The sequence below is a fragment of the Arvicanthis niloticus genome, chromosome 18 (assembly GCF_011762505.2).
Source record: "Arvicanthis niloticus isolate mArvNil1 chromosome 18, mArvNil1.pat.X, whole genome shotgun sequence".
Lineage (NCBI taxonomy): Eukaryota > Metazoa > Chordata > Mammalia > Rodentia > Muridae > Arvicanthis > Arvicanthis niloticus.
The window spans coordinates 24,281,162-24,291,049 of record NC_047675.1 but is presented as its reverse complement, the minus strand read 5'-3'; the positions used below and the strand labels follow the sequence as shown (position 1 = coordinate 24,291,049).

Below are 9,888 nucleotides of genomic sequence, written 5' to 3'. Positions count from 1 at the left end.
TCTCAGTTGCTCTCCCTTTCATCTCCACCTTGGCAACTGTCTGCTTTTACATTCTTATTTTCCATAGTTACTCCTAGATATGTACTCCCATTGGAAGATTGGATGCTAGGAGTCTCTGATTGGAGAACATGTGACCTTTGTCTTTCTGGGTCTGTGTTACTTCATTTAATAAGATCTTCTGCAGTTCCATTTATTTATCCATAAAAAAGTATGAAAAACGTTATGAATTTTTGTGTGTCATCCCTGTTTAAGGCCATGCTAATCCTCTCTATATTGTACCAATTTTAGTATATGTTACATCAAAATGAGCACTGTGTAATTCTTTTAACATTTATAAAATTTAGTTTGTTAGTCTTTGGAAATTATATGTATATGTATGTGTATGTGTGTATGTGTGTGTGTATGTGTATATCTATGTGTATATGTATTCATAAGTTGATTTATAAATGTGATGGTATGTATATTTGTTTGGGCTAAGTGATGCTCAGTGAGACAAACATTTTATGTGTGTCTGTGAGAATATTTCCAGAATACTTTAGCCATAGAAATACAGAACTAAGAAAAATAAATAGTCATCTTCAGTGTTTGTGAACATTATCTAATCTTCTGTAGGTTTCAACAAGAAAAAAAAAGCAAAAGAAAGAATTCATTTTCTTTTGGTGATAGGACATTGCTTTTCTCCTATTTTCAGACAGTGATATTTTGGTTTCTGATCTGCAAACTCAGGTTAAATTATCCCATTTTATTTCCTATCCATCTAGTTTGCATGTGGCATATCATAAAATGAAGCTCAAAGTGATTTGAATTAATATCTATTGCAAGTTCTCTCTCTTTCTTTCTCTCTCTCTCTCTCTCTCCCATTTTTTTTTTTTTTTTTTTTTTTTTTTTTTTTTTTTTTTTTTTTTTTTTAGAGAAACCTAAGAGAAACTCCTACATTATTCTCAGGCTACATTTTTATCCCTTTTCCTAACTGGTTTTTCATTTTGTGTTTATACAAATCAGAAAATCAGAGTAATATTAACTTAGTGAGATGAAAGAACAAGAGTTTTGTCTCCTATTTTCTGGAACCAACTTCACAAAATTTGTGTTATTTTGATGTTTTCCTTACATTCCTTTTGACAGCTTTGATTATTCATTTAAACATTTTCTTTTGTTTGCATATATTTACTATGATAAATTTTCCCAACAGCAATGTTTTAGCTGTATCCCATAAATATTGATTTATTGCATTCCATTTTCACTCAGTTTGATGGTGTTACATTGCCCTGAGACTTCCTCTTTGAACCATGAACTATTCAAAGACTGTTGTTTGTTTTCCAAATGTTTGAAGATTTCTCTGTTACATTTATGTAAGTGATTTCCAAGTTTATTGTATTTGATATTATTCATTCTATTCTATTTGATTGCAAGTATTTTTAATTTCTTGAAGAATTTTCTGTTACCAAGCTTGGTCTTTTACCATTAAGGTTAGTATTGGTATTTCTGATGTAGAAACTGGAAGATAATACATCTTCAATCCATGTCCATCAGTGAGTTCCTATTTGTTATTAGTTGCAAGTGTGATCACTTTTGTTATGGATACTTTCAAGTATTTGTTGACATTCCAATATCTTTATTATTTCAATGCTTGAATCTATTAATGGGTGCTCACTTCAATCTAGTTGAAGGTGTTACACCTAATTTAGAGAGTTTAGGCCCACCTAATTGAGAGACTACTTCATTAAAACTCCAAGTGATTCTAGATTGTCAAGCAGACAAAAAAAAAAAACTGCAGTCCATACTAGTTAGATAGAGATAGGGCTGTATAACCTTTTGTAATTTATTTAGCTAAATAGAACAGTTAATGCTTAAATGATTGTTTTTATTAATCTATCTCATTGAAGTCCTTTGGCTGTAGAGAGATTTTTGTCATTTCCTTGCTTTTATCTGTATACTTGGCATCTTTAAATTGGTGCCATTTTCAACACCAAACATAAGATTCATAATGCTAAAAGACAAACTAGGGAACATAATTCCATGATATCCCTTAATACTTGGAGTTTTTAATGTATATATCTCCTTACCTTTAAAATTGAGTCTTGTTATAAGGGTAACACACAGGATTTTCCACTGTTTTTAGCAAAAGAAATAGGGGAACATATTTATTCAGTTTTTTATGAGTGGAAATCTCTTCTTTCTATATGAAATATTTTTGCTTGTATTTCATTTCCTATTTTTCTAAGACTATTCACCTACAGGAAACCTGTAGAGTTTATTTTTCCTTTTAACATATACACTTCCTAGGCCTTCTGACTGTGGTCATTTAGTTTTTTTCAGCTTTAAAACTGAGAATAAATGTAGCTCTTGGCAGGATACTAGTGAGAATTATATAGAGCATTTTGTGGGGTATCTCACATATAGTGACTCAAAATAAACACTATTAATATTAACCGACACATCAGGGTTTTTTTTTTTTTTTTTTTTTCAGCAATCTTAAACTTCACTAAAAAAAAAAAAATACAACAAAAAGCTACTATCTACGCCACATGGGCATCTTCAGTTGAGAGTAGAAATTCATGGAATACATGTCAGTAACCTGAAGCGGGAGTTGGATAGAGGGATTATGATCAGAATTTTAGACACAAATCTCTATTATAATTATTCATTTCAGCATCCACCAAAAGTTCCAGGCTGAGGAGCAGAGTGAAGCAAGCCAGCTCACACATTTAGTCTTGTGATAAATGACTTCATGCTGAGAGGATTCCACTCTGATTCGGAAAGCGCATTATATTACAGCAAAAAAAGGGAAATGTCAAAACAGCTCCTGGATTTGAGCTGAAACTGTGCCCATCATATGTCTTCATCAGCCTGTCTTTTTACCAAAGCTTCAAATATAGACTATTCTCATGCTCCAGTTTATGTATTTCTTTTGGAGGCTTAGGAAATGTCCTAATGATAATCTTGCAGGTTTCTGAAATCTTAGGGTTTACTCTTTTTTGCTGAAGAGTTTTGTGCTCTGATCCTGTTCAATATAACAGGCTGTGAAGGGAATTCTGAAAAGGACAGAACATAAGAAGGACCTTGAAATATTTTATCAGAGTCTCAGCTGTCTGAGTTCTGGTCTGTGCTCAGTAAAAAGACTCAAGGGTGCTCCTGGTGTCTCCCCTTCCTGCTTTGGGGAAAAATGCAAAATTGTGAAGCAGTATTTTGAAAAGATCATATAGAATTTGAAATAATTTCAGTAGTTATGGATAAAATTGGTCGATGCTTTTCTTTTTTTCTCCAAATGAACAGAAAGCCTTTTTATTAATTGTCTTCTTTTTCAGGAGATAGATATGTCACATAATTCATTATTTACCTCGAATAAAAGTAAAACTACTGTCACATAGAACTCTACAAAACAAGAAGCTTCTCAAAATCCTTTGTTGACACCCCATTGTATTTTCATATCTCATTTCTATTTCTGAGTTGTAGCTCCTATTAGCAGTGAGCAATGCCACCTCCACTACAGATGAGTTTACAACTTTTGAGACTGGCCAAGTATGGGATTTCCATTCAGGTGTTCCATCTCTCTAAGCTCTACATGTCTCATTTGCTCAGTCTACAGTCATCATGGACTGGTCCTCAGTTTAAGCTCTAGGACAAATGTCCCATCCAAAACTGATAACGGAACTACAGGAACAAAGATGGAGAAAAGACTGAGGGAAAGGAGGTCTAGTACTGGCTCAAATTGAGATCCATCTCAAGGGGAGACTCCAAAACCAGAGACTATTACTGATGCTACGATGTGCTTACAGATAGGAACCTAGCATGGCTGTCCTCCGAGAGGCCTAACAAGTAGCTGACTGAGACGGACACAGATACTTATACCCAACCAATGAACTGAAGTCAGGGACTCCTGTGGTTGAATTAGTGAAAGACTGGAAGAAGCTGAGGAGGAGGGAGACCCTATAGGAAGACCAGCAGTCTCAACTAACCTGGACCCTTGAGATCTCTCAGACACTGAGCCACCAACCAGGCAGCATACAGTAGCTAGTCTGAGGCTTCTGGCATATATACAGCAGAGGGATGCCTGGTCTAGTCTCAATGAGAGAAGAGGCACCTAATCCTGGAGAGTCTTGAGGCCTTGAGAGTGGGGAAAACTGGCAGGTGGGCAGGCATCTTCTTGGAGACAGGGGGGAGGAGGAATGGGATGAGGAACTATGGGGAGACAAATGGAGAGGATGGCAACACCTAGACTATAAAAAAAAAATTAAAGTAAAAAAAAAAAAAAACTGATAATGGTTTCGAAGAGATTTTGATAGCAACACAGTGTATCACTGAAGCCAGCCACACAAATGCCTAGAATCAATGTTTTCTATTTGAAGACACATAAAGAATTTAGCTGCCTTGTTAGCACGTAATTAATTAAGATCTCCTGAAAGACTAATTAATATGAAGGCTTTCTTTTTTAGAGATTAGATTTTTATTAACTTCTCACTGTATGTCTGTGTGCATTTTGCAATGAGAATTCTTTTGTAAGACTTTCCTTATGACAAAACAGAGGGGCCTCATGCTTGTACTTTCATTAAACTTCCACAATGATACAATGGAACTGAGGCTATCATTCACTACCATTTTTTTATTCCATAGGTGAGGAAATCAAAGCTCCTACATGCCATATGGTAGCTAAGGCATGCAGCTTAGATTTTACTCTAAAAAAAAAAAATAGTCACCAAGTCTGCACCTTTAACTCCTCAATCCTTTTCATCACTGACTTAATTAATTTTCCATTTCCTCTTAGGAGAATATCTGAACAAAAAGCATTGGCTGCTGGTATTTCTGATCAAGCTAGTCAAGTGAGTGAGCACCCTACCCAAAGCGCAGAAATTCTAGAAAATTTATCTTAACTCTCTAGTCTACCTGTTCTGTTGTATAGAAAGAAAACCAATTTTATTTTGAGTGTGTATCACACGCTGGCCTTAAACTGACCATAATCCTACTGCCTCAGTCTTCCAATCATTTATTTATAAACATCTGAAGATACTTTTGTAACAGTCTAAAATTAAATAATCTCAGTTAGAGGAACAGCTACAACAATTCCTTTCATTAACCCATAGTGTTCTGTTTGGGTGGTTATGACTCCTTAAGTAGATTCTGGGTTTGATGCTCTGTAATAAGCTATAGTGTGGTTTTCTTCATAAATACTATTGATTTATCAAGAAAGGAGAAGTTTACAGATTAGATAATTTTATGAATATGAGATATCCATTTAGAAGAATGGCTTAGAATTTAAAATATGATATTAATGGTCCAATAAACATCTTCTGTAGTGGTATAGAAATTTTAAGGGCAAGTAGCTGCATCTTCTTTAAACTACTGTTAAAATTTCTTCTCTCTATGTGTATGTGTGTATGCCATTTCTTGTTGTTGAAAGAAATACTCAGCTCAAAACTATCTGGACACTCTGTTATGTTACCTAGAGAGAATTTGTTTGCATATTATCCCATTATAATGTGAATTCTCTGCTTAGGAAGAGTTCTGCTCAGCTTGATTGGACGTGTGATGCATAAAGAGAATGATCTCTAAACTAAACATGTCAGGAATGTGGCATAACCACATATAATGACTCTCTCTCCAATGTGCTATGCAAGTGTCTTCAAAAAAGAAGGCAAAAGGAAAAAGATAGCAAAAAAAGAAGGAGGAGAACAAGAATAGGAATAAGAAGGGGGGAAGAAAGGGAGGTATAAAAAAGGAAAGAGAGAAGGAGAAGAAAGAGGGTGAGGAAGAAGAGAAGGAGGAGGCACATAACTATAGAGTCAACTCCAAGCTACTATGACCTCCACAACTAAAAACATTTTTTTATCTTGCCTCACTCTTATCTTCTACTAGTTTTTTTTTTTTTTTTCCTTTTCACTCAGCAATAGTGAGCCAGTTGTGTTCAAGGAGTAAGCCACTAACAGTTTTGCATGATTTTTAAATTAAAAAAAAAAACAAACTGTGTTTAGCAAGTTGCCCTTTTGTTGGGTTTGCAGATTATGTATTCATAAGTTAATAAAAAATTATTACAGTAGATGAGGATATCTCTACTCTCTTTGACCATTTCCATCTTATTAGAATTTTAAACATATTAATTACTAATTAGACAAATCTAGATGATAATCACAGCGATTCAATTTACCCAATATCATCTATTGGACCAAGATACTCATCACTTGGAAATGATAATTAACTCATCAAAAATATTTTGTGTTTGCAAGAAAAAGACAGGAAGTACTCAGGGGTTATGCTAAAATAAGCAGCTAAAAATGTCCTGGTAACTTACTCCATGCATGCAAAGTACAACAGACTTCCAAAAGTCCTACTTGGGGCTAAGGCAGGAAGTCTCAGTGAAAAGATAAAAAAAAAAAAAAAAAAAAAAAAAAAAAAAAACAGCAACAAAAACAAACTTCTTTAGATATTTTAACTTTCATGTGAGTTCAAAGGTTTATGAATATTGGGGTTTTTGATGCCTTACATTGGGTGTTTTAATACCTTGCATTGAGTCAAAATAAAATCAGTCCAAGAAAACCAAAGGCTACATGCTCTCTTTTATCTGTAGATAAGAATATACAACCTGAAGTTGCCAAAGAAGCCAGGAAATTAGAGAGAGGCCTTGGTAGGGAAGAAGAAGGAAAACTAAGAAACAGGATACTGTCTCCAAAAAGGGGATAACGGAGAAAATGGTAGAGAACCTTAACAGCAGAGAGAAGGAAAGGTAATAAATGGAAAAAGAGAGGAAGAAGAGACAAATATACCAAGTATATTTGGAAAAGCAATGGGAAATATGTTCCTTTATTAGCTTACTTAGGCGATATACACACATATGATATATAAATGTGTGTTTCATATGTATATATGTAAATAATATATGTATATATTTTTAAATGGGGTTATTTCACATGAGGTGAAAGTGCTCTCTACCAAGAGCCATGCACTGAGTAACAAAAATGTCCATGGCAGGTATGGGAAACCTCCCCTTGAGATGGTGGTTGAAAAGATATGTATCACCCAAAATAGTATGTGCTACTCCCAACATTTTTGGTTACCTTTCATAATTTGGAGGTAAAAGACCCTATTACTGAAGATATCACACAGTTCAGACACAGATCTTGGAGGGATTGAGCTGGAATTGACTTAAAAACCTCTTGCCTAAGGACTGACTTTCATGGTATTGGGAAATGCTATGAAAGCAGCCAGAGGTGAGTAGTAATCAGTAGTCCTATATAACTGTGAAGTTTATGAATCATAACAATGACCAGCCCAGCAAGAAATCCCAAATGGTACAATAGTGGCATTATTATCCTGGGGTTAGTAATAGCTGCCTAGTTGAACTTATGGTCCACTCCATAGGAAAGAACACATGCCTGGTACTGCATATCTAGCCAACAACCCATGGGTGTGATGGTCATAGATATTACAGGAGAACCTGCTGCTGCCATTTTCCTAAATAAATGTCATGACTAAGTGTATTCTATACGTACATCCTCTCCCTTTCATCAACAAAGCTTATTTTTACAATAAATGAAGGTATCCACAGCTCATCAAAATGCAGAAAATAATTGACTATGTGCTTCCCAACCCCAATTTATACATCTGCAATCCAATCCCTACACCTAAGGCTTGGTGCACATCATGGTATGAGAATGGGGAGCTGGTTCGAGCCAGAGGACCTGGATATCTGCTGCTATATTGTGTCTTCTAGACATAACATGGAAGGTCCATCCACAAAATATCATCAATATGCTTGCCTGAACAAGACTGGCATAATGACCACAACAGTTGGCATGCTGTTGTGTGTGGGAGAGGTTCCATGAACCTGTATCCCCAGACAGAGCGTTACATATGGTCAATGTCTGCTGAAAGAAAAAGAATAGGAACTCCTACATAGGTTGTCTGGTCTTAAGTGGTTAGCCCTAGAAATAAATACAAAAGAAAAAAGCTAAATGTATATACATATGTATGTATGTATACATATATATGTATGTGTATATATATATATATATATATATATATAACATATGTGTGTATGTGTATGTATGTGTGTGTACAGAATGTGTGTGAAAAATTATAACTAAAAAAGAGGTCGTAAATTTGGGAGGGAAGGGAGCATTGAAGGTGTTGGAGTGGGAAGAATGAAGTAGGAACAGTGCTTTTGTATAAGATCACAAAATGTTATTTTTTTGAAAAAAATAGATTTAAAAACAAAATTTCACCATTGCTAGTCTGAACCTGTTTATTCAGAATACAATTTTCACCTCAAAGGAGATAAGAAATCATTTATTTTGGAGCAAAACATGAGTGATCATTGATGTAGAATAGAGACTTACACTCCACAAATCCCATGTTCCAACATTGAGTCAGTTTCATGAAGTGTCTATAGTAAAAGAGTAAAAAAAGTTATAGATATAAACACTTTTCAGATACTTGGAAAGCAAAATATGAAGTTAGAGCTGATCAAAAGAATCTCAGCTACATGCCTCAGACTTCTGTGGAAACAATGATTTCATAAAATTACTACATTCTAAAAGGATTTTATCTTTTTCTCACAGGATGTTAGGTCTGATAATGAACTGGGCAAGGGTTGGCAATTTATGTGTATAAAGAAAGCCCAAGATGTGTTGTAATCAGGCTCTGGATCTGGAACATTCTAAACTTCCTAATCATTAAAGTACTCACCTGTTATCCAGAATTGCAGAAGGTCTCAGTCTCCTGGAAGAGGTAGTTTCTTTCTGGACCTTTCATTCACAAACACATGGTACCACATGTAGTAACACTCATTTAGTAATTAATGCTTTACTTAATATTTTCTAAAGATATTCCCTGGGGGTCTGCTAAAGAGTCCACAGCCTTAGGCTCCATTCAGTTCTTGAACTGAAAGCTCAGAGGAATTGACTTTGTCACAAAGCAACTGAGTCTCAACCAATAGCAGCAGGTGAGCTTGGCAAAACAGTCAGGCAAGGAAAATGCCACAAATGCCACATTTTAACCAATCATAATGCATCCGACTCTCACTTTTTTTCTGTAGATCATTTGCCTTCTTATTCTAGGAGAAATAACAGTGCATGACTGAAGCAGACCCCTCTAGGAACTGACTCTCTTCCACAATTAAAACAATTTATTTTCTTTAATAGTCACCAAGACTAAATAGTTAATTTGCAGAGGTCTCTCTCTTGTGTTTTTATCTGCTTCCTCCATGGAAGAGATTGGCTACCTCATAACAGAGATCTGTTATTGTTCTGCTTTGTTTTAGTTTGCTTCCTTTTATCTTCATATATGTGTAAACATGAAAATCACACACTCACTAGGTCTCAATCAATGTTATCCAGCAAACAAGTTGGAAATATTAATAACACACTTTCAGAGAACTTATGTACCAGAGTTGAGATATGAATGTCCATCAGTCATGAGTCAATCAATAAATACATAACCTTAGTATTTCGCCATTCTTATAAATTCAATTGCATTCAAAAGTATAAAAAATATTTAAAAAGTATAAAAAATAGTATTCAAAAGATGACAATTTTCAATAGATTCAAGTTTAACTGAAAGATGTGTATATCAAACTTCACTATTTTGTGAGTATTAAATTTCTTAATACCTTGCAGAAGACTTGACGTGTAAATAACCTCACAGTTCTCTTAAATAGTAAAGAATTCCTATTTAAAGTGGGGAGAAACTATAATAAATGAAACACCTTAGGTACAGTGGTTACAATATAATTCTGCTTCATTATGTAAGGTGATTCTGTTCTTGTCTGTGTTCATAGTTTGGTCCACAGCTCTTGGATCCTCTTCAAAAGGACCATGGTTTCTCTCTGGTTATGTTGAGAGATAGTCTTTAAGTATTGGCTTTTGATCATAAATTTTGCCCAGAAACACTTTTCATGTT

General features: G+C 34.8%; 1 non-coding gene across 1 annotated transcript; it reads right to left on the bottom strand.

Annotated features, from left to right (window-relative positions):
- Positions 1-204: 204 nt before the first annotated feature.
- LOC117723546 (U6 spliceosomal RNA) lies at positions 205-310 on the bottom strand. The gene has a single exon (XR_004608660.1). It is a non-coding gene; the product is annotated as a U6 spliceosomal RNA (small nuclear RNA).
- Between the last annotated feature and the right edge of the window lie 9,578 nt (positions 311-9,888).